We start from the raw sequence: 24,939 nt of genomic DNA on the forward strand, positions 1-24,939 counted from the left end.
TGTTTTTGATCTTGGCCATTCTTACAGGTGTAAGATCGAAACTCAGAGTTGTTTTGATTTGCATTTCTTTGATGACTAAGGATGTTGAACATTTCCTTAAGTGTCTTTCAGCCATTTTAGATTCCTCTGTTGGGAGTTCTCTGTTTAGGTCTGTACCCCATTTTTTTTATTGGATTATTTGTTCTTTTGATGACCAGTTTCTTGAATTCTTTGTATATTTCCGTGGTTTGTTAGGCCATGGCCATATGCCCACACAGTGTCTTTGGACAAGGATGACGTTTGGGGGTCAGCCTTTGATTCCACTCCCTGGGAGCGGGGGTCAGTCCTTATATGGAAGTGCCGGGTGAACTGGGTCAGAGAAAGTGTGCCTCCCTGTTCACTGGAACAGACAAACAAACAGCAGAGAGGAAGAGGGGTCTCAGCACTTACCCAGGGTGTGACCAAGAGAATACACAACACATTGGGGCTAACTCACCATCAGACACCAAAGAGTGGCGTCTCGGCACACTGCAGATGAGAGAAGGCGGCGCAGCAGGATGGGCAGACCCAAGTGAAAGCGGAGACAGCAGAAACGGGCAAAAATAAAGACCCCAAGCAGGACAGCAGCAACAAGAGGAGTGACCCTGATGCCTCTGCCAGGGCCGCACCCTGTTTGGGCGCCAGATGTTGCTTTGTCCCACCCAGCTGCCCCTCGGGGAATGGGGTGAGTAGACGCCTGGTCAGGAGCCAGGCTGAATGCAGCAAGCTCGGTTTCTTCAGAAAGGCGAAAGCCTTATATACCTTCCCCCACCTGGGGCAGGGGAAGCTGCAGCGCTGGCACCAGGTCGTCTTCTCTGGTGGTTGGAGCCTGGTTTAGGTCATCTTGTCTCATGGCTCGGCAACTTTTGCTGGCCTTGGCAGACCTAGGTTGGCTCAGGCGGAAGTAACCACAGTGCAGGCTCAGCCGGTTTAGTCTAGTTTAGGCCAGAGAGGGCCTGTTTCTCCCCAGGCTGTTTGTGCCTGGTTTAATATCATCACCCCACAGTATTTTGCTTTGTTTTTTGTTTGTTGTGGTTTGTTTTTCATAGTCAGTCACCTTTATTCCAGGGTTAGAGCAAGGCTGTGCAGGCTGCAGACAGTGGAGCCCAGGCAGGGCCAACCTGACAGCAGCTTGCAGGTGGCCATGTAGTCAGTCTCTCAGGAAGGTTAGTCTGTTTAAAGTCTGGGGGTTTTGCTGTATGGAGAAACTGCTGAAGCACACCCTCTCTTCCCCTGCCTCTCCCATGAGGAAAGCTCCATCTTGCTCCGGCTCACCTATACCATCCTAGATGGAAAGATGGTTTATGCTTATTTCCTTTCCCCCAGCTGTACAAGCATCTCTTTTCTTAAAGGAGAAGCCAGGCAGGACTAGGGAGACTTAGAAAGGACCTTTAAGGCAAAACTGGAGTCTTGGAGGTGTGTATGCTAAAGCAGAGGGGATGAGCAGATTGGGCTAGGAGTTGATGGGGTACTAGCCTGCCTAGCTTCTCTCTTTTGACACTGGTCCTCCCCTCCCTGTGAGGCTTTGCTTCCACATCCTAGAAGCTCCTACCTTCAACTTCCTCTAAATAGTCTCTGAGCTTGCATGTAAATATAATGTTTATTGTGATTTGGTTTAATGCTTTCTTCTCTGTTTGGGCTATGTAACAATTTGGGTCTGCCACTCCCTTCACTGTGGCAATCCCCTCCCACTCCTGCTCTGACCTAGGCAATAAGTTAATGCTAAAAAACTCAAAAAAGGGGGCAGACCTGGCAGTGCAGGTTTAATATACATGTATGTAGAACACACACACACATCAGCATGGTCAAGATGGGGAAGGAGCCTGGGCTCGGCCACTGTACCCTAATGACTTGGCTGTGAAGCATCCCCAAACCCAAATGAGAAAGGTTACCAGTCCCTTCCTGCACTGAATTGTGGTGGTAAACAGTGCAGAGGAAACCACTGTCATTAACTTCTTTTTTGATTGGGGTTTTCAAAACTGTAAAATGGGAAGGTTGCCTACAGTATCCATATTGGAACCCTGTAGGTGTGGGCAGGTTGAAGTTAAAACCTCCCTAGGCTCGGGGTCAGTATATTCAATAGTCTGTGTTTAGGAACAGAGGAGTAGAAAGTGGGCCTGTCTGCCTGCATCCCTATCGCAGGCTCAGTAGTACATGGTCCCCGCATAGTCTCTCCAGAGCAGAAGCTGAGGACAGCGAATGCGGGATCCCCATGGGGTTTGGTCTTTGGGGCCAAGAAAGGATCTAGTGGCCTTCTCATTATGATTTCTGACTCAAACCCATCCCAGGTCCATGACAAGGGCATAAAAGAGGCTCTGCTGGTACACAGACCTTTAGCCTGAGGAATAGCTGGAAACTGGAGGCTAGCCAGCCCAGCCCAGCCATACAAACACTGAACTCTGGCTCTTCTTTGGCCTTCCAGGTGGAGGCTGAGTAGCCTCTTTACCTTCCTTCCCCGCTGCTTCATTCTCTTTAGCTCTAACCATCCCTCTCGTTGTCACCTGAGCTCCTCAGTGTAGGAAAATACAGGTCCTTTCTGCTTTCATACTTTAAAGATGTGAGGGAAGAGAGGAGGAAAGGGGAGGGAGAGGAGTGTGCCAATCACACAGCCTCCACTTCTCCCCCACCTCCCTGACTCCAGCCCCTTCACGAGGAAGAGGAACTAGGTGAGCCAGAGGACAGCCAGACAGCCAGAGCTCACGCATAGAAACACACAGGCACATAGTAAGGGGGTTAGCACGAAGTTAGTAAGTGGGTACCGGGCAGGGTGTTGCACTAGCCCTCCCATTGAAGATGGTGAAGGATATGATGCAGATTCAACCTTCTTCCTCTTCTCCTTGCTCAGGTAGGAGAGCCAATTTGATGAAGTCTTTCTCAGAGAGCTGCCCGTTAATGTCTTTGTACTTTTTGGCACTGAGGATACCAATTAGCTTGGTGTCCAGCTCATCGTCCTCCGAGATCTTCAGCACACGGGTTCTGTAGTCAGCCACCATAGTGAGCAGGTCAGAACAGTGGCATATCTCAGAGATGTGCTCCATGAAGGAGAGGTTGTCTTTCTTCAGCTTTTGTGTGGCTCTCCGGGAAGTTATGCCAGGCACTGCGGGTGGTGATCTTTTCACTCTCCTCCTGGAGTGTCCTTCTTGCAGGATGACGTGAGCTATTTCAGATCTTCAAGGGTGATGTTGTTGGTCAGATCCTGAAGAAGAGTACCATACTCTGTCTACCGTGATGCCCGCAGAGCCGAGAGCCCAGGGGTGGGCATTCTGGTCCATGGCTCCTAAGCTCCGTCTGGATCCTGCTCCTTGGCTCCGGCTGCCACCGTCTCTCCCGGCCATGGAGCAGAGCCTGAGCACAGCACTAGGGTTTTGGTTGGGTGGTTTGTTTTTGTTCGTTTGGTTTGGTTTTATTTTTATGTGAATGATTGTTTTGCCTGTATGTGTGTATGTGTTCCATTTGTGTACCTAGTGCCTATGGAGGCCAAAAGGGAGTGGGGGTGTCAGGTCTCCTGGAACTGGAGTTAGAGATGGCTGGGAGCTGTGGTGTGGCTCTTCTGTAGGTAGCAAGTGCTCTTGCTGAGCTGTCTCTCCTGCCCTCGTCCCCCTTGTTTTGTGACTAGAATGTATTAGTGGACATAACATGAAGCCTAAATAAGCTTGCTTTCTTCAGCTTGGGGTTCACTGGTAATTAGTAACGAGAAGGGGTTTTTGCTTGATAGTTCATGATCAATCATGTTGGGGCCCCAAATCAGCACAGGTGGAGAAAACTACAGCCCAGCCTACATTTGAACAATATTATCTCATTTAATCCTAGCCTATGCTGGCTGATCTATAGTCATTGTAGAGACATGTGACCATGAGGATAATGGTTGTTATTGTAACATTGTATACAGTGTTGTTATAACGACATTAACAATGTAATATTGTTATTGTTTTGTTATACAGGATCACTGTGGCAATAGCTGACAAAAAGTTATTACCCTAAAAAACATGTATATATTCTTTAAGAAAAAAAAACACTGCAAAATTAGTTGAAAAATAATAGTATGCAACACTAGTTGAGAGTTTCTCTTGGATGGTAACAGCTACAACTGTTATAGAGTAAAATGCCTGGACCAAGACATGTTTTCCTTGTTTTTATTTGCTTGCTTGTTGTTTTTGTTTGTTTGTTAGCTAATCTCATCCTCACGACAAGTCTTTATCAAATAGCCTTCCCACATATCAGGCAGTCATTTCCTCTGTGACAAGCACCTGCTGCTGTTTACTGGGCCTTGCTGTGGGCCTTACCCTATGCTTTGCTGGACTGAGAAACAGGGTGAGGAGGTTCAAGTTTCATAGCTAGGGAAGGGCAGCCTTAGGATCTGACTAGATGTGTTTCCATAAAAAGATCGCCCTGTTATTACAATTGCATTCTTCATGGTCAGCATGGTAGAACTAAGGGGAAATGGAGTCTATAAAGTAATGCATGCAGATTTGAAAGTGTGATCCCTGCTCACGTCCCACATGATCCAGATGACACCAAAATTCTCCTCAGCATCTAGAACTCTCTATGTGCTTAGTGCAACCCCTAGCTCCTTCTCTAGCCTTGAAGGCTCTCCCCCATTCTCGCTGATTCCCAGGACTTGCTCTCTAGTGTTCCCTCCCCGTGCCCTAGCAAGCTACCTTAGTTTGGGCTGTAATGCAGGCATGCAGCCCACCCTTTCTGGTCTTTACAATTTGGTTTTGCTAAGAATCTCTTCATATATGATCTTCCACACTTTGCCCCTGAAGCCAGTGTCCTTACCTCTTCAGATTTCTCTTTCGCTTCCCAGCATAGCTTCCTTTGAACTCACATTCAGGAGCAACAACCCCAGCTGGGTATCAGTATGTATCTGCATCCACTGTCTGTATCCCATTAACTGCACAAATAGTGAGACTCTTGGGAAAGAGTGTGAGTTGGAATTAGTCCATTAGTCTGACAGTCTCCACAGAGCTCGATTTTCATTTTAAAATTGAATTGCACTGAATTCTCAACATTGACTATTGTGTTCAATTAACCTTAAATGGTGAGAAGTAAAGCCGGCTAATATAAGAAAGTGCTACTCTGTTCTCAGATTAGAAACGATACTTGCTTTTACATAACTAAGAGAAAACCTTCTTTAGAATGTGCTGGCTTCCCACCTCTTTTCTAAAAATGGGTTTCACAAAAATTACCAAATCAGTCTGGATGTCAGCTTTTTCTGTAACTGTTTCCAGTCCACATTCCCCATGAGCTATTCAGAGCGAATGTCAGGAGTTTGAGAACTGGGTTTGTTTGTAAGACCGGAATTTAGACACTACACAGTTTTAGATAGTCTAAAGCACACTGCTCTGTAGCACTGAGAAGTAGCTGGAGATTGCTCTCTGCCTCTGGACAGGACAGGCCCAGGACTCACATCATGGCATTTGCTACTGAAATTTTAATTCCTGTCAGGATTATTTTTAATGGGAAACAGCTGAATACCAATTGACAAAAAAAAAAACCTTAAATTATATCTCATATCTAATATAATTTTAATTTATTCATCTTTAACTTCTGGAACAATTTGCCTGGTAATTGGCAGGCGTTAGTTTCTTACCTAAGGTACTGCTTTAATGGATTTTTGAGAACTCATTTGTCTCACATTCCATGAGCATAGAAGCCTGGGTTTTCTGATTGTGTAAACACTATTCTGTTTACTAAACAAAGCATTGCATTTGGGGATATTTGAATATATAAACAATAATAAAAAACAGAACATGAAAGATGAGGTGGCCCCTGCATGTGAGATGCGTTTGGAAGATGTGTTGTAAGATTCCATGTGGAACATCGCAGGGAAGCCCGCTAGTTGGGTCAATACTAAGACTGTAGACAAAGTAATTTCGCTTATGTGAAACTTGGCCAAACTTGTAAACTACTAACCCTCATTCCCTACATGTCAAAAGTGTGCAGCTCCCCTCTCTTTTAAAAGTGTGGTCATGCCGGGCAGTGGTGGCCACACCTTTAACCCCAGCCCTCAGGAGGCAGAAGCAGACAGATCTCTGCTGGTCTACAGAGTAGGTTCCAGAACAGCCAGAGTTACACAGAAAAAACATGAAAAGAGAGAACTCCTGTAAGTTGCCCTCTGACCTCCACACCTGTCTCATGAAAGGTACATGCACACATCTGTGTACACACACACACAGACACATAGTGCATACATATAAAATAAATACATAAAATACAATAAAATAATTTAAGAAGTGTTGATAAGAATCAGATGCAAAGGTTAATGTGAGTGACCATGGTGGGAAAGAAAGGTCATTCTGATAGCCACTCTTGCAGAGTGACTGGAAGTCGACAGGCCTCACATCCTAAACATTTAAAAGATGGTCCAGAGACTATAGAGATAGTTCTGTGGTTAAGAACACTTGCTCTTAACCTGGGTTCTGGTTCCCCGCACCCCATTGTAAGATCACAACTGCCTGTGGCTCCAGTTGCAGGGCATCTGATGCCCTCATCTGTTCCCCACAGGCAATAGGAAGACAGGTGATACACAGATGTACGTACGTACGTACAGGTACGTACATACGTACAGGTACATACATACATACATACATATAAAAAATAAATAGAAACAAACCTTTAAAAGCTGGCATGGCAGAAACCACCAGCCTGGCATAGCCATGGTTAACTGACCCTGGTGGCACACAGGTTTCTGCTGTGCAGGTGGTAGCTCAGTATCTGCAGTGTGCTCAACACCCTGTTTTTGTGACTGAGACACAAAATGACAAGATCCTGAGCTTGGCCTTCAAACAAGTCTTCATCTGGCCATGGACCCATAGGCTCCATACAGGCTAGACTGAGTGTGGTTGGAGGCAGAGAAAGAGTTACTCCCACCCGGCGAGAATGAGACCACTACTACAATTTTTTGTAGCAAGCTTTATTAAACACTGGCCAGGACAATGGACCATAACCAGGTCCGTAACAGAGAATGGTTACAAATTACGTTAGTTCAGTGCTTACAAAGGTAAAACACACAAGGCTATGCACTTCCCACCTTTGTCCAATCGGAGGCAAGCATACATCCTGATGTGCCTACTGCCAACTACAGATTTGTCCAATCAGGGGCAAGCATACATCCTGATGTGACTATTGCCAACTACAGATTTGTCCAATCAGGGGCAAGCATACATCCTGATGTGACTATTGCCAACTACAGATTTGTCCAATCAGGGGCAAGCATACATCCTGATGTGCCTACTGCCAACTACAGATTTGTCCAATCAGGGGCAAGCATACATCCTGATGTGACTATTGCCAACTACAGATTTGTCCAATCAGGGGCAAGCATACATCCTGATGTGACTATTGCCAACTACAGATTTGTCCAATCAGGGGCAAGCATACATCCTGATGTGCCTACTGCCAAATGAAGATTTTGAGAGCACATGAGCAAGTTTGTGAGAAAATGAAATCCTGTGTGATTCCCACCTCCCACCTACGTGTGACCAAGCACATCCGGTGCAGTGGGGACCGCCAGCCTGTGCACAGAAGTGAGACAGGCGGCTGATTCCCTTACATGAACAGCCCCAGCATCCCGTGAAGTCCTCTGTCCTTGGGCAAGTAGGGTTTACAGGTCAGGGTCATTTTTGTTTTATAGATCTCTTAAGCACAGTGATTAAAACTTAAAATATAACTTTAACCCTCTTTTAAACTTTTTAAGGCACTCAGATTAAAAACAAAAACAAGAAAAAAAATGTCTGTTGAGCTTACTGCTCTTCCAGAGGACCTGGCTTGGTGACCAGCACCCACATGGTGGTTCACAACTGTCTGTAACTCCAGTTCCAGGGAGTCCAGTGAATCAAATGCCTTATTTTGACCTACACTGTCACGGCACGCAAATTGGGCACACACATACACATAGATCAGTATTTTTAAATGTTGCAAATATTTAAGACAACAAAATTCTATAACTTTTTAAAGAATAATAAATGAGTAACAGCATCAGCATAGTCCTTAGAGTTGTCATGTTTGATTTTTTTAATATGATCTTTTCACATTTCATGGACATTATTGTCACAACATATTTCTTTTTGTTCTAGTTTTACCATGTTAACTCTTTGGCCATGATTTTTAACTTCATATTTTGTATTAAGTTTCTTTACTTGCTAGTGATACTTAGTGGGGTGTTTTGTGTTTTGAGTCAGAGTCTCATGTAGCCTAGATGCCTCTAACTTGCTCTGGATAACCTTGACCAGTAGCCTAGGATGACCTCTACCTTGTTCTGGATAACCTTGACCAGTAGCCTAGATGCCTCTAACTTGCTCTGGATAACCTTGGCACCAGTAGCCTAGGATGACCTCTACCTTGCTCTGGATAACTTTAGCCTTCTGGTTCTTTCACCCTCTCCCCCCCCCCCCCCGAATGCTGGGATTACACACAGGCCACCACATCCAGTTTATGCAGTATAGGATCACATCCAGGGTTTAGTGCACACTGAGCCCCATCCCATGTTATCTGATAGATAGGCTTTACAGGGAATGTATAGGTCATACAGTAGCCATACTGAAGAGAGAACTTAGGAACAAGAACTTCTCACAACCAGTAGTGATCAGCTTTTACTCCAGAATGCCTTAACAATTGCATTCTGACTTACCTTCTCTCCTGAACAAATTAGAAGCTTTCACTTTTCTTGTGCAAATGCAGTGTGTGGGAATTGGGAAGAAGACATTCTGAAAGAAGCCAAGTAATCAGAGGCACTAATCTAGGCCAATCCAATATCGAATTAAATCCCCTACTGGATCTGGTTAAAGTCACTTTTGGTGCCCACCGTTAGAAATGAAATCTTTTATTTTTATTTTATTTTTAATTTTGGGGGGAAGATGAAATCTTGTGTAAGCGTGCTGGTCTTCCTTGTTTTTCTTTGCTACAGAAATCCCAGCGTGGCACGTGTGTGGTCGAAATCCTCATTGTGTTACTATAAATTCATAGCATGTATGAGCTCCTTTGAATCCTGAGCCCCACATTCAGGATTCAAAACTTCAAGATAAGTCTGGACCCATCTTTGAAGAGGTTGAGCATTGGGAGTTTTGTGCGTTTGGGAGGACTTGGCTTTTTCTGGTAGACAGCCCCTTGTTATTTCTGGCAGGCTTGAAAGGGCAGAGTTGGGAAGGACAAAGGATTTACAGTACTGAACTTTCAATAATGTGTTGATGTCGGGAAAGAGTCGAGCCACTACTGATAAGAAACAAGCGCTAATTTTAAGCAGCAGTGAATATGCTGTCTGTGCAGGCTCCCGAGCAGGACAGCAGAGTGATTCACGGTTCTAGTAACCAATCCCTCAGTGAAACCAAAGAGAGAAGGAAATACTGGAGGAGGTGGCAGAGGTCAGCCCTGGAACGGGACACAGAGTCCTTTACAATCCAACGACCTGCCCCAGGTTTTAGAGTGAGCGGTGGCTACTTCCCCTTCAAGACCCCATCACACCCCAACTCCCATACTGTGAGTCAATACTTCAGTACCCTTGAGAGCAGCATGGGTCAGAATTACTTCTAAGTCAGGCTTGAGATGTAGTTAGTATTGAGAATCATGTGTCATTCCTGGCATCCAGCTGAGCCCAGTACACCCATTTTGATGCTTAGAGATTGTGTGTGTGTGTGTATGTGTTCTGGTTTAAAAATTTTGTCAAGTTTGGCTGGTATACTGAAAAAAACTGCTTGAGTTTGTAGAATTGTTTGACAGTTTGATGTTTTATTATATTTATTTTTATGTTATTGTGCATATTTTCTGGAAAATTATGCAAATGTCTACTGTTGAGTTTAATTTGAAAGTTGAGTACTTGCTTCAGAGTTTAAGTTGGGAAGTTAGTGTTGGGCTATGTGTAACTTTAAATCCTATGCATTTTGAGTACCTTTTTCTGTTTTTTGGTTTTTGTGTTTTTTTTCTCTCTTGAGACAAGTTTCTCTCTGTAACAGTCCTGGCAGTCCTGGAGCTAGCTCTGTAGACCAAGCTGGCCTTGAACTCACAGAGATCCACCTGCCTCTGCCTCCCAAATGCTGGAATTAGTGGTGTGCGCCACCACTGCCCCGTCTGCACAGCCCTATTTTCCCAAGGGCAGTTAGCTAGGCAGGTGTCGAGACCGGATTCTGGTTCAGCTCTTCGTGGGAATCTGCAGCTCAGGCACTTTATCTCTCACCCTTTTACTCCAGCCCTGAAATACACGTTAATTCTGACCTCCTTGCTTCCAGTAAAGCCATATACATAATATTCTGTGATAAAACCTTAAAATGTCAGAGGGAAGCAGTATATCTAAGGCTTTATCAAACCACAGTATTTATTGTTCTCTGTGTGAATAAGGGTAGAGACATTGCGTAGAATAGAATCATGAAAGTGACTATTGTTAGCATTAATCTTCACACATATTCATATTTTTAAAATGTATCCATTCATATTTGGTAAGTATTCCATGATATGTTAAGGTCTGTAGGTCTCTTTTATAGGTTCAATCTCTTAGTCACAGGCTTAAAAGTTCCAGGACTGAGACTCAAAATAACCATGTAGGAATGGAGCAGGCCAGTACTAAATATAATAATAATAACAATAACAATAATAATCCCTATGTAATATATAGTATATTATATATGCAGCACGAATAATAAAAACTCAGAGACAGATATTGGGTTCAACCTGAAGACCAGAAAAGCAAAGCAACCAGCCACTGGCTCTTACCTCAACCTCAGTTAGAAATGATGATTCTGCCTCCAGGAATCTCAGAATGAGACTGTCTGAGAGCTCTTTCCTCCCATTTTATATTCCTCTCTGGGGCTGGGATTAAAGGTGTGCACCACTGGCATTACAGGCATGCACCATCCAGTTTCTATGGCAACTAGTGTGGCCTCTGGGATTAAAGGTATGTGTTACTGCTGCCTGGTCTGTAAAGCTGACCAGTGGGGCTCTTTTACTCTCTGATCTTCAAGCAAACTTAATTTATTAAAATACACACGAAATCCACTATATAAATATATATATATTATAATTTCTTTGATTTTGCATGACTTTCAAATTGTACTCTCTGAAAATGAAGCCCTAGCTGTCCTTCTAGATAAGCCAAGATGACGGACTGTCTACGAAAGTAGCATCTTTTACATACAAAGCAGTATAAACAGGTTCAGAGAGTTGACTATAGCCTACTTATTTTTGAAAGAAAAAATAGCTCAAGCAACAAATTGCCTTCTTTCTTTAGGAAATAATCCCATTCACTATAACCTCATTACAAAGAATAGACCTTCATCTTTGAAGCAGATCTGGAAGGAACAGACATGCGGAGTCAGGAGATCTCCGTCACGGAGCCGAGTGGCAGGAGTGTGGCCTACGAAACAGATAGACAGAGCCATGGTAATGGCAGCACCCAGCATTTATTGACTACTGTCTGTTTAACATGGCATTGCAGATTACATGTTTGTGTATGAGAGGTCTGCCATTACCCTCATTTTGAAGATAGAAAGTCAAAGTGTATAAAATGTGTACAAAGTCATGCATACACGTGCTCGCTTCAGACTTGGGACCTGTATGTAGAAGCCACCCTTGACCAAGATGCTATGCTGCCTTAAGAATTTGAGAATAGATTCATAATTCAGTTAGAGGCGCTTGTGTCAGCAAGTCTTGAATCTTAAGTCCTAAATTGTTGAGGAAGTGGCCCAAACATTCAAGTAGTTCTAAAATTGAAAGAAAGAATAAATAAATAACAGTAAGAAGAGAGAGGTCCCTTCCAACAGGCACTGAGTCCTGCGCACTGCTGTGTCTCCCGTGGACTGGTAAGCCTAGCAGCTGTGGCGCTAGCCCAAACTCAGTAAGTGGAAACTGAGGTGCAGGCAGAGACACCTGTCACCGCAGACTGGACCGGGATAAAATCCGAGGAACTGTAGTTCAGGACAGGGGCGGGGTGCTCCTGATAAGGGGTTTATGTTATCTCTCCGACTTTGTCTGGCTCCAGTCAGAGGCACAGCTGTGAGTCAGGGTTAATTTAATAGAGTCTGCTCAGGAGAAGCAAGGGCAGTAGGCCAGGTAGGCCATTAGAGAGTGGCCCAACTGGGTTACAGTTCCAGACAAAAGAGTAATTTTACTAAGGTTGTTTTTCACCATGACAGCTTCCGCTTCTGCAGGACATGGCATCAAGGAGCAGTGACATTAGATGTCCAAGGGCTATAGAGCAGAAAGATTAATTTTCATAAGCACATACTTTGATAGACTTGTAATACATATATGTTATGGCCCAGTTTAAGTTAATATTCGCTTATTTTATAAACGATATGTAAGCTTATATTTAAACTTATTTTTGAAACTATATAAATTTACTGACTATAGATTTCATACGTAGATGTGAAACAATAAAACAGGTTTAATGCCTGAACGGATATGTCCTTGTACATTTTGTTCTTCCTTCCAAGCCCCTGTTTTCTGAGAATCTCAAGCAAGACTACTAACTTTGTTTCTGCTACAGATAACCTCCCCTTCTTAATTCTGTGCTCCAAAGCTTTACCTCATCCATTGTAGTGAGTCTCGTGCCTCTCAGGAATGACCCAGAGGTCTCATCTAAGTAGCTCTTTGAAGACAATTACTTTAAAACCCAACAAAATCATGTCTATGGCTATTGTAAAGACAGTAAGGCAACGGGGGCTCCTCTCTGAGAGGCCCATGCCTGGATGAAGGCATACCTTACCCTTCCTGGGTGCCCCTGTTTCTCTTAGCCCTTCTTCCTAAGATCCATGCTAAAGGGTCTTTAATAAACTCCAACTTTTCTTCACAACACTGATGAGTCTTCAGGTTCTTTTCTGCACTGAAGCCACAACTTCTAGATTTGCCTGAATTAAGGTCTCTAACATTAAGGGAATTCTCTTAAGCTGCTGAAGGTGACAGTGTCCATCTGCCTCTGTGACCTCTTTATTTGACCCATATGTTATTAGTAACCATATTGAGTGGTTTATTATAGGTTTTCTAAGTATCTCTTGGTATTGGCTTTCAGTCTAATTCTCTTTGCAATCAGAGATTTTATTTTGCGAGGGTTTGAGAGCTGGAGAGATGCCCCAGTAGTTAGAATATTTGCTGCCCCTGCAGATGACTGGGTTTTGTTCCCAGTGCCCACATGGCGGTTTACAATCATCTGTAACTCCAGGGAATCCTGTAGGAAACAGAGGAAGTCCTGAAATTCTGAGTGACTGTGTTGTTGATATGGTCATAACCTTGTCAAGGACCCTAGGGTCAGACCAAGAAGGAAACAACCAAGCCCCTCCCTACCCCTTGTCCCACCAGAGACTCAGAGGGAACTAGCAAAGCTCTTCTCCCCTTCCCCACCCCTCACCGCCGCCCCAGGCTCAGGGAAATGACAGCCTTCCTCTGGTCCACCAGAGCTTTCTCTGCCAGACATTTGCTGACTTAGGACTGCTCCCTTACAGAGAGTGCTCCTGCAGAGATGAATTCACCCAGCCTCCTTGATCCAGCTGTGCACTTAAACCCTGCCTCCCTACTTATCTCTACACAACACCTGCACTTACTTGTTCAGATGGATGCAGTAACCCTCTTCACAAATGATTGATTTTTTTTAAAAAAAAAATAATAATGATCTATGCCTATTCAAAATCAATGTGTACATTCTGCAACTTTAGAGTATGGTACATATGACTATTGAGTCACATGTCCAAATCTTATTCATCCTATAAATCATTTTGTCTGATATATCTGAAAGATACTATGTTCCAGTTTCTCACTATGGTTTTTTACTTCTGTTTTATTTCATCAATATCATTTAATATGTAACTTTAGAATATGTTATTAGGTACATTAAAATGTGGAATTATTATTTGTTTACTGTTGAGCTCAACTTTTTAAATTTAATTTTATTTATTATTAGTGTGTGGGGATTGTGCAGAAGCTCAAGTGAGTATGATATGTGCATGAATGTGGGCATGCCTATGCTGAAGCACACATGTGGTCAGAGGACAGCTATGGAGCCTGTTCTCTCCTTCCATGGCGTCTAGAGATTCTCTCCTCTCATGGTGGTATCTAGAGATTCTCTCCTCCCATGGTGTCTAGAGATTCTCTCCTCCCATGGTGGCATCTAGAGATTCTCTCCTCCCATGGCATCTAGAGATTCTCTCCTCCCATGGCATCTAGAGATTCTCTCCTCCCATGGTATCTAGAGAGTCTCTCCTTCCATGGTGTCTAGAGATTCTCTCCTCCCATGGTGTCTAGAGAGTCTCTCCTCCCATGACATCTAGAGATTCTCTCCTCCCATGGTGGCGTCTAGAGATTCTCTCCTCCCATGACATCTAGAGATTCTCTCCTCCCATGACATCTAGAGATTCTCTCCTCCCATGGCGTCTAGAGATTCTCTCCTCCCATGGCGTCTAGAGATTCTCTCCTCCCATGGCGTCTAGAGATTCTCTCCTCCCACGGTGGCGTCTAGAGATTCTCTCCTCCCATGGCGTCTAGAGAGTCTCTCCTCCCATGGCACCAAGAGATTCTCTCCTCCCATGGCGTCTAGAGATTCTCTCTTCCCATGGCATCAAGAGATTCTCTCCTCCCATGGCGTCTAGAGATTGAACCTCATCAGGCTTTCATGGCAAATACCCTCATCTGCTAAGTTTTCTTGCTGGCCCAGAACTCAGTGTTTATAATTTTTAAATATGCCTATTTCTAATTATGTTTTCCCTTATTGTCACCTTTGTCTGCTATACAAAAAAGTCTTATATGATATTGACATATTTTCATCTAATATATACTTAAAATCTCCTAAAATTATAGCAATTATAATATTCATCAAACTCAGTTATCCACATATGGCCTTTTCACTGTTCTTTATTCCTTCGTGTGTCTTAGCTGCTTCAACTTGGGAGAGGAGTATTCTCCTTAGAATAGAGTGTTGATAAAACTCCTCTACATAACGTGAAAATACTCCCCCATTCTCTTCTAAGGGGTAAGTTCACAGGTTGGAAATTTGGAGCACGTGTGTTTGTGTGTGTGTATTAACAACTTTAAACATATCCTTCCATTTTCCTTTGGCTTCTCTAACTCTGTTTGCACGTTAAATATATTAAACAATTTTGTTAGAATATTGTGAGCACCTAAAACACAAAAGCTAAAATAACAGTACCTGGGTTCTTACCGTCTGGCCTTATTTCTTTTATGGCTTATGGGGCTGTTATTTGTGTATATGTATTTAGGGACTCATATGACTTTGTCATTTATTATGGGCAAAAAGAAAACCCTCTCTGATCTCCAAAAACATCTTTGTAAATTCCCTTTCTGAAATTATAAATTCGCCTCTAGTGCCTAGATCTATACACGACATTGTGACATTCCTCCTTGGAGGGAATCTGCTAGCAAAGCTTCCTGACAAACATCTGCCGAGAATGTTCCTGACCTCACCTCAGTGGCGCTCATGGTCCTCTGTAGGGTTTCCAGAGGTCAGCTGCCTTGCTGATCTTCATGGGTTATGCAGCTTTTTCAGGAATGTCTCAAAGGGATCCTGCTTGAAAGAAGTGACGCCACACTGTGACTCTCAGCTGCTTAAAAGAGAACAAGAATGGTCTCTGTCTTATTCTTTTATCCAGCTTCAAACAAACGCGCTGTTTAAAAACAGAAATGGAGCTGATGAAGTCATCAACCGAAAGCCTCACCCACCGCCACCCATTTATCTTCTAGTCTAGAATAAATCTCATGACAAACACTTCCTAGAAATGTTAGGAGACCAGCTACCCACACGCGCAACCCCCATTTTCCACCTCTGCAACTGGATTGTTGGAGTCTGATGTGAGTTAGTGGAGCATGTTCAAGGGTGTGCTGTGTTTCCCTGCTACAAATACTGAGCTTATAATGGCTAAGAGGGGGCTGTCTAAGCCACCAACGTTATAAAGGACAGGATATCACCACAACCAAACTAATACTTAATATAATTCTTACTTTACCACCCATGGTGACATGGGCAAGTCAATCAAAAAGCCAAATGAGCTATTTTCATAATAGAATAAAGAAGAATTGATAGAAATGTAGTTCTAAATGCCATGTTTTCTGTGAATTTATTTTTAATTTCTCCTGAGAAGTACTTTTTAAAAAATCCTAAATCTAAAATATTTAGGACAAAAATTGCATGTATGTACATCATTTAAAAATTAGAGTAATCCCTAGAAGAAAGTGTGACTCAGGTGGTTCAGGGACCTGGAGTTGTGTTATGAGGTGGGAATTTCTCTTCATAATGAAGCTCAAGTGTGGTCTTGTCTGTGTGGTCAGTAGATGAAGGAAAGTGGAATGAGCATGCTCACAGGGCAGGGTGTGGTCAGTAGATGAAAGTGGAATGAGCATGCTCACAGGACAGAGTGTAGTCAGTAGATAAAGGAAAGTGGAATGAGCATGCTCACAGGGGTGTGGTCAGTAGATGTGGTCAGTAGATGAAGGAAAGTGGAATGAGCATGCTCACAAGGGTGTGGTCAGTAGATGAAAGTGGAATGAGCATGCTCACAGGGGTGTGGTCAGTAGATGTGGTCAGTAGATGAAGGAAAGTGGAATGAGCATGCTCACAGGGCAGGGTGTGGCCCTGTGATCTTAGTGCTGTATTTTAGAAATGAAATTTAGGTCACATTCGCCCAAATGAGAAGAGAATAATAGCTTGTCAGTTTCGAGTGAACCTAGGAACCCATCCACAAGTGTAGTTAGCCACCTTGACAAGACGAGGCTCAGGAAACTGTCTCCCAAGAGCAGCACACCAGACTCTCGTACTCTGAAGAACTCGCTCGCCAGCCACTCTGAGACTGCCCTCATTATCTGACCACGCTGTTCGTTCTCATTTCCCAACACTGAGTTCTTCCATTGTTACTGTTCTTCGGAACAAACCCACCCCCTACTTCATCATACATGCGATGAGTTAAAATTCCTGGCTGCACAGGGATACATTTGGGAAGCAACTGGCTGGTGTTGTGAATGGCTTTCCAGTGGATAGACACCAACAGTGACAACGGAGTTAGAAACGCTGGGGCTTCTGTTACCTAACAGTGCATTGGCTTCTCTCCACCCCCTTTCCCCCTACTCCAGCTTCTGTGGCTTAAACTGCAAAATAGGCTCACTTTATCTTCTATATGGGAGCTTCCTGATACTTCATGTTCCTCTAGGCATTTGTGCAGGTGCTTAGGCCGAGTGAATACATCTGTTCTTGTTTGGGTAAAGAATTTTGTCCATTTTCTTTTTTTCTTCACTTTAATATAGAAGTCCTTATTTGTGGAGGGTTCATTTTGTTTTCCATTCTTCTTTTGGCTAAATGGAGAGCAAGTGTCAATGGCACTGCCTGAAGAACTTGTTTCAGCTTTTGAGAAGGAATACCAGATTGCACTTGCTGCCAAGCCTGACCGCCTGAGTTCAATCCCCAGGCCCCATGTGGTGGAAGGAGAAACTGGTCCTGCAAATTGTCCTCTGACACTGCCCACCTCCCAAATGCTTCTGATTGAGAAGTAATGAAAAAGCATTTTAACGAAGCCAATTCAATTATAAATGAATTAATATCTAATTTAGGCATATGTTGACAAACTATAGTAGAAGCCAGCTGAACCGCATCCAGACTTCCATAAAATTAACAATCTTATAATGCGGTGTGTTCTCAGACTGTTCTAAAATTACTGCCTTATTTAAGGAAACATTGACCTTAAAGGTAAATCCTCTCCTAATAAAATGTGTTGGCGTTTGTACTCGGGTGCTCAGGAAGCACACGTGAAAAACGATCCCCTGAGGAAGAGTCACAGCACTCTGGGCCCTCTCAGACTGTCTCAGACTGCCGTAAGGTCTCTCCTACCATGTTGTTCCTCTAACATCAGCAGTAAACAGGAGCACAGGAAGTAGTTCTGTGATTTTTTTCCCCCTCTTTTTCCTCCTTGTATTTCATGAGCATAGTAGTCACAATCTTTTAAAAAAAAAAGATTGACATTTTCAAAAAGTTGTGTGTAGATGTCTGGATCCATGCATGTGAATGCAGGCACCTTTGGAGATCAGGGGTGCCAGAGCCCCTGAAGCTGAGGCTACAGCTGACTGCGAGCACCAAATTCAGGTTCTCTGCAAGACCAGTGCGTGCTTTAACCACTGAACCATCTTTCTAGCCCCCACACTCATCTTTTGAGTAATCAAAGTTTTAGTTTTAAAGGATAAACCAGTGCCAAATCTTTTCATCAAATATGTTTCAATTATGAAATCACTTCACATGGTACAGGAAAAGAAATGAGCTGTGCACTTACCATGTGCACAATAAGTGTGCATAATTATTGCATGCCTGGAAAAGGGCAGGTTGCTGTGCTCATTATATTTCAGTTAATGTCGTCAAACCCATGCTCATCATTCTAGATGTCATTTTTACAGAAGAATAAGTTACAGTTTCATTTTCTACACAGCAGCAGAAAGGATGAAAACAGGCTCAGGAAATGGTTTGATGAACAAGAGCACTTGCTACACAATCACAAGGACCCGAGTTCAAATCTCCCAGAACCCATGGAAAAAGTTGGGCATAGTTGTGCACACTTGTGACCCCAGTCCTGGTAGATGTAGCATGAAGACAGGAGGATTGCTGGGGCTTGCTGGCTGCCAGCCTAACTCCAGGCTCAGTGACAGAGAATGTTAGAAGTGGACACCTGACATCCTGCTTTGGCCTCCACTCAGGTGTGCACTGCTACACACATACATGTGCCCATAAAATGTGCACACACCCCATGTGCATGCATACAAAAAATAGAAAAAAATAAAACCAGGCATAGTAAGTAGATTGTCCTTCCAGGGTTTAGGAGTCCTGAAAGACCGTGTCCGTCACAGGTGGGGTTCACATACTGGTCCACTCATGTGCTTTGCTGCCATTATAGTTCTCGGTTTCTTCAACTAAAATGGAAAATAAGATTGTATTTGTCAGGATGCACATATAATTTTGATGTTTTGGTTCAAATACACATGGAACAATCTGAAGGCAGCTTCCTTCTTCAACCAATCCCTGGATTACTAATTTGCAACCTTTTGTTTCTCCATATGAAGTTGCAGCTGACTTCCTTAAGTAGGATTTTTCCTTCTAGTACTTTCTGTATAACTGGATTCATGGATAGGTATTGTCTAAATTTGGTTTTGTCATGGAATATCTTGTTTTCTTCATCTATGGTGATTGAAAGCTTTGCTGTGTAGTTGTCTGGGCTGACATACATGGTCTCTTAGTGTCTGCAAAACATCTATCCAGGACTTTCTGGTTTTTAGAGTCTCCATTGAGAAGTCAGATGTAATTTTGATAGGCCTGCCTTTACATATTACTTGTCCTTTTTCCTTTGCAGCTCTTAGTGTTCTTTCTTTATTCTGTATGCTTACTATTTTGATTATTATGTGGTGAGGGGATTTTATTTTTTGGCCCTGTGTATTTGGTGTTCTGTAAACTTCTTGTACCTTCATAGGATTTTCCTTCTTTAGGTTGGTAAAATTTTCTTCTATGATTTTGTTGAATATATTTTCTGTGCCTTTGAGCTAGAATTCTCCTTCTTCTATTTCTATTCTTCTTAGGTTGGGTCTTTTCATGGTGTCTCAGATTTCCTGGATGTTTTGTGTTAAGAATTTATTGGATTTAACATTTTCTTTGACTGGTGAATCTATTTCCTCTATTGTATCTCAATGCCTGAGATTCTCTCTCCATCTCTTGCATTCTGGTGGTGATGCTTGCATCTGTAGTTCCTGTTCACTTACCCAGATTTTCAATTTCCAGAATCCCCTCAGTTTGTGTTTTCTTTATTGCTTCTATTTCAATGTTCAAGTCTTGAACTGTTTCCTTCACTTGTTGATTGTTTTTCCTTGGCTTTCTTGGTTCTCTTTAAGGTATTTGTTGATTTCTTCTAATTTGTTTGTCTTTTCCTCAATTTCTTTAAGGGAATTTTTTATTGTCTCTATCATATTCATTAAGTTATTTTTAAGGTCATTTTCTTTAACTTCATCTGCATTGGGATGTTAAGGTCTTGCAGTTGTACAACCACTGGGTTCTGGTGGTACCATATTACCCTTTATGTTGTTGACTATATTCTTACACTGGTTTATAACCACCTGGGTTTGAGATAATTATAGGTACAGTTGTTGATTCTTGTGATGTCTTTATTAGATGGCTCTTTTGTTCCATTATTATCTGTTTCCTTTATTGTCTTTTGGCCTGAATAGCCAAGGGTTCTGGTGATTGGCTGGTCATCAGGCCCAGTAGGGTTGTCTCAGCTGAGGTTTATGGGGGTTTGGGTGTCTAAATACATCATATCGTCCAATTCTTCTGGCTGGTATGAGCCTTGCTTAAGCCCAAGAGTCTGTTCTTTCTACTGGTGTGGTTTGTGCCTGTGCCTTTCCTTCCATCTGTTTTACAGCTAATGTAGATGGTGCTTGTGCCTATAGGGGCTGCTGATGTTGTGGCGGGCCAAGGGAAAAATGATGGATCGGTGGGTTTGGGCAGCAGAGGGGGTCTTTGAGGTTACAGGGTACGGTGGGTAGTGGAGGTGGGGTGTAGCCTGCCTGCAGGGCTTCCACTTTGTAGCCTGCAGCTGGGCCTGCCCTCCCTTGTTTTCTTATAGCATTTTTATTGTTTTCATCCTTTAAATTTAAGTCTTTCTGCTTTGGTTAGGGTAGAGCAATGGCATAAAAACAGCACGCTTTGTAAAACATCGCTGGTTTTCTCAAGAAAAGTTTGCTCTTGAGATCGGAGGTGTGATGCCATGCTTTTCAAACGTCAGATTCTGTACTCATGGGTCTGTTTTGAGATTCGCCATCCTATTATTCTATTCATTCATGTGTCTACTCTTGTTTTAATTATTTTGTAAGTTTAGTATTTTATATTGAGTGTTAGGAATATCCCTTTTCCTTTTTTTGATGAGCAGTGCTTGAAATTATTGTCTTATTTTTAATGTATACTCTAGGTTTTTTAAAATTTGACTCCCACCTTTCCTCATTATTTAGTATTCTTGTGGTGATTACAGTAAATATCCAGGTTATCTTAGGAAAGACTGAGAGCTTTATGATGTTGAATGTTCCTAGAAGCAGGCCTTTCTCTTTATGCAAGTCTTCATGCCTTTCAGGAGTGCTTTTGAAATATTTATAAATGTAGCACACATCTTAAGTGTTTGCTCAGAGATTCCACCTTTTCTTGCTGCTGTGGAGTCTTCCCCACTTCATCTTCTAGCTCACTGTTTTATGCACCTGAAGTTTGCTGATGTTTGCACAGTAACTATGTACCTAGCTACCTTACTAAATGTTATTGTTCATAGTACATTTTTAGCCAAATACCTTAGGTTTTCCATATGAAGCCTAAATTATAATAGTTGTATTTCCTTCTCTAAACTTTTGTACTTCTAAACAATTTTTATAAATTCAACACTATTAATTGCTCGTTCATTCTACTATGACGGATGTCCTATAAAAACTGTTTTCATGCAACCCATAAAAGTACCTCCAGAGATTGTTCTCTGCCCACCGTTTCACTAATTTCTAAATAGCAAGCAAAGATGGTCCTCCAGTTACATTGAGGCTATACCCTCACCAGTTAGAAGTACCATTAGATTGAAAGTGTGTTGAGTGTATCTCATCTGCCAAATGTCAGCACTTAGCCTGCCTGCCTTAAATATACTTAGTATACTTCCACTACCGTTAGTTGGGAAAGTTCCCTATCAAGTGTTGAATATCTCATGCAATTTATTGACTGTAGTATGGTAATGTTGGTGAGTTCTTTGACATTTCTGGTCACAACACTAGAGAGGATGGTATGGCATAGGAAAGATTCAAATAGCATTCTCGCCCTCTGTCCTATCTTAGGGTAGCTGAGTGACTGCTTCTGAGGCTTAAGAGGCTGTGGATCCTCATGAGGACTCCTTGGGGAACCGAGATTGCTGCAGCCTTCTTCTCAGGAAGCCCAGCATCAGCTGTCCTATAAATTCCCAGAAGAATGTGCCAAGGCATAGAAATAGGGCCAAGAACATGACAGATTTCTAGGCACTGAAGGGTTTTACCGCCTAAAAGATGAGCTGGTGAACTAAGGGACACAAAACACATTAATCAACAGATTTGACTTTATAGAGAATTAAATGTTACCATGAGGGATGAAAAACAAAATACTGGATGGTACAGGGAGGGTACACTAGAGAAACTTGATCAGGAAAGGATGCTCCAAAGACAAAACTGAGGATTAAACAGCACATTCTGGAAAGAGGGAAAGTGTGATTCAAGAGTTGAACCAGGAGTAAAGAAGGCCAGAATGCATGAAACATTGGAGGGAGGGACGGTGACACAGGTGAATGACACTTGGCAATGTGACTCCTAAGAAGGGCGGAAGTCAAATTCCACATAGTGAAAAAAAAAATCCAATTTCAAGTGTGGTTTCTGCTGTATTTGTTCTAGTTTGGTTTCTATTGCTATGATAAAATGCTCAGACAGACAACAACTTGTAGAGGGAAGAGATTGTTTGGCTTACACTTACAGGTCACAGTCTCCCACTGAGGGAAGGCAAGACAGGAAGTTAAACAGGATCCCAGAGCAGGACCCATGGTGCCACCCACTTTGAGCCCTCTTAGTGCATCAGTAGTCAAGATAATGCACCACAGACATGCCTCCAGCCAACATGATCTATGGACTCCTTCAATAAAAGCTCTCTCTTCCAGATGACTCCAGCTTATGCCAAGCTGATAATAAAAGCTAACATGCACAATACCACTATCACACTAATATAAATTTGAAAAATTTAAGTTGAATCATATTCTAAATTGGGATTGTTGCCACACTTAAACTGTTGTAAGTAGACTAACTAAAGACTGCGCAGCAGGGGCCTATGAGTTAAAGTTCCCGTCTCTCCAGCTACTGTTGTTATGTTGCATTCTGATGAGGGAAGGAGCCACACAGTCCAACTTCATGCATTCATTGGACTTTTCAATGAGTGGCTGTTACAGGAAGCTGAAAGAACACAACTAAAGATCTTGGCACTTTTAAAGATCACGCAGTGATTTTCCAAGATCTCATACTGGAGCTGACTCTTTCAGGGAACATGCCTAATACTAAAGACTCCTACTTACCAGGTAGACCCACTGTTTCCTGTCTCTGCTCTGTGACCAAGGAAGCAGGCTTTGCCGGTCAGGATACCAGTTTCTGACTGCTGATTGCTTAAACTGATTCAAGGAAGCAGAAGGGAAATGACCATTTACTTCTGTTACTAACCGGAAGTTATAGCATCTACTCTCCTGGCTACCACTCTAATCCCTGTAGAGATGACCACCCTATTTCCTTTGACTATAAACCACAGCTTCTGCTGAACCAGCTTTCACAGTCTGCTGAAGTCACAATCTCCCCAGGTTTTGGAAACTTCCCTGGTCTGATGCTCCGTAGAGGCTAGAATAAATACTCAATCCTGATATTGCTAGACTTGTGCCACATACCACATTCACCTAATTAAATGGCATTCATACTTGTGTGAAATGCACCTTCAACAGTCCTAGACTCAGTGTAACTTTGAGTATATCCCTCATTTCTCTTAATTCTGTCTACAAAAGCCCATCTAAATAGATTCTATTATTAATTGCATTGTTTAATCTCACTTGGACTCTTTGAGTGTGTATTCTTTGTCCTCAGCCTGCCATTGCTGAGGAGCCAAGTCTACCAAAGAAGATTTCTAGACAGTGACATAATCCCTTTCCCACCCAAAGTACTTCTTTGCTATTCATTTTTCCTGGACAAAGTGCACTGTCTTCCAAATGCTGTTGGTTTATCCGGAACAAAAGCAGAAGTCTCAAGTAAGCCACTGACTGCCGTAAAACCTGCTTAAGCTTTGATGGTTGCTTTAGCGAAGTGGTTTCAGTGAGCAGTATTTGTGTGATAAGTGCTGCTGTGGCTAACATTTGTTTGTGCGTCACATCCAGACATCAAGAAGAAAATTGATTACAATATGTTGTAATATTTTATCTTTTATTTTAAAAAGTAGGTGGCATATTGTATATAATCCCAGTCCTTGCTGAAGGTCATCAGTCCCTGGCCAGCCAAGAATACATAGTGAAACCCTATAAAACCAAACCAAACCAACAGTAGCTATCTCCAAACCAAAAGTAATGATTATATATGGCTAGTCCTGACTTCTGATTTTACAGTAATCCACTGCCTCAACTTCATTACTACAGAATATAAAAATTATTAAATCGTTCATGTTAAGAAAATTGTTGTAGTGGTTTGAATGAGAATGGCCTCCAAAGATTCGTATGTTTGACTGCTTGGTCCTAGTTAGAGGAAGGGAACTATTTGGAAAGGATTAGGAGGTGGCCGTGTTGGAGGATGTGTGTTGGAGGAGGTTCTCAGTTAGCTCTCCATGTCTGCCTGCCTACTGTCATACTCCCCACCATGACGGTCATGAATGCTAACCCTCTAAACTCAAACATAGGCCCCATATTGGCTTTCTTTTATAAGTTGCCTTGGACATGTTGTTTTCTTCAAAATTGAAAAGTAACTAAGGCAATTAATAGGAAACTAAGGCAACTTGGAAAATCTAAACCAATTATTATTTTATTGTAGTATAATTTTCTACTACAAAACAAAGGCAGCATCTCTGTCCATATGTAGCTGTCACACTCTGGGGTCAGATAGGCATGGGTCGAAATTGGAGTTTTCCACGTCCAGGCTGGGTGACCAGACTCAAGTTATGTGCGAGCTGAGTATCTTTGCTCATCTGCAAACTGGACTCCATATTACCTCATGAGATTGCATGAGAACTAAGAAAATAATGCACATGAAGTCTTCAGCACAGTGCCTTGCAGAAGGCTCAATAAGTGGTGGATACTATTCTAGGTGATTGTTCCGAGCTTAAGAAAGCCTGTTGGTCTCCTTTGTTTTATTCATGTGTCACTTCAGAGATTCAGTTGAAGCTTGGCTCAATTTGGGCCTATAACTGCA

The 24,939-nt window shown here is 42.6% G+C and overlaps 1 protein-coding gene and 1 pseudogene across 1 annotated transcript in view; one reads left to right on the forward strand and one right to left on the reverse strand.

Annotated features, from left to right (window-relative positions):
• The window catches only part of Acyp2 (acylphosphatase 2), a 157,098-nt gene that overhangs the window by 85,606 nt on the left and 46,553 nt on the right, over positions 1-24,939 (forward strand). The gene's annotated exons all lie outside the window — the stretch shown is intronic.
• On the reverse strand, positions 2,835-4,432 carry LOC130875583 (astrocytic phosphoprotein PEA-15-like; annotated as a pseudogene).

Source organism: Chionomys nivalis, chromosome 6 (assembly GCF_950005125.1).
Source record: "Chionomys nivalis chromosome 6, mChiNiv1.1, whole genome shotgun sequence".
NCBI lineage: Eukaryota > Metazoa > Chordata > Mammalia > Rodentia > Cricetidae > Chionomys > Chionomys nivalis.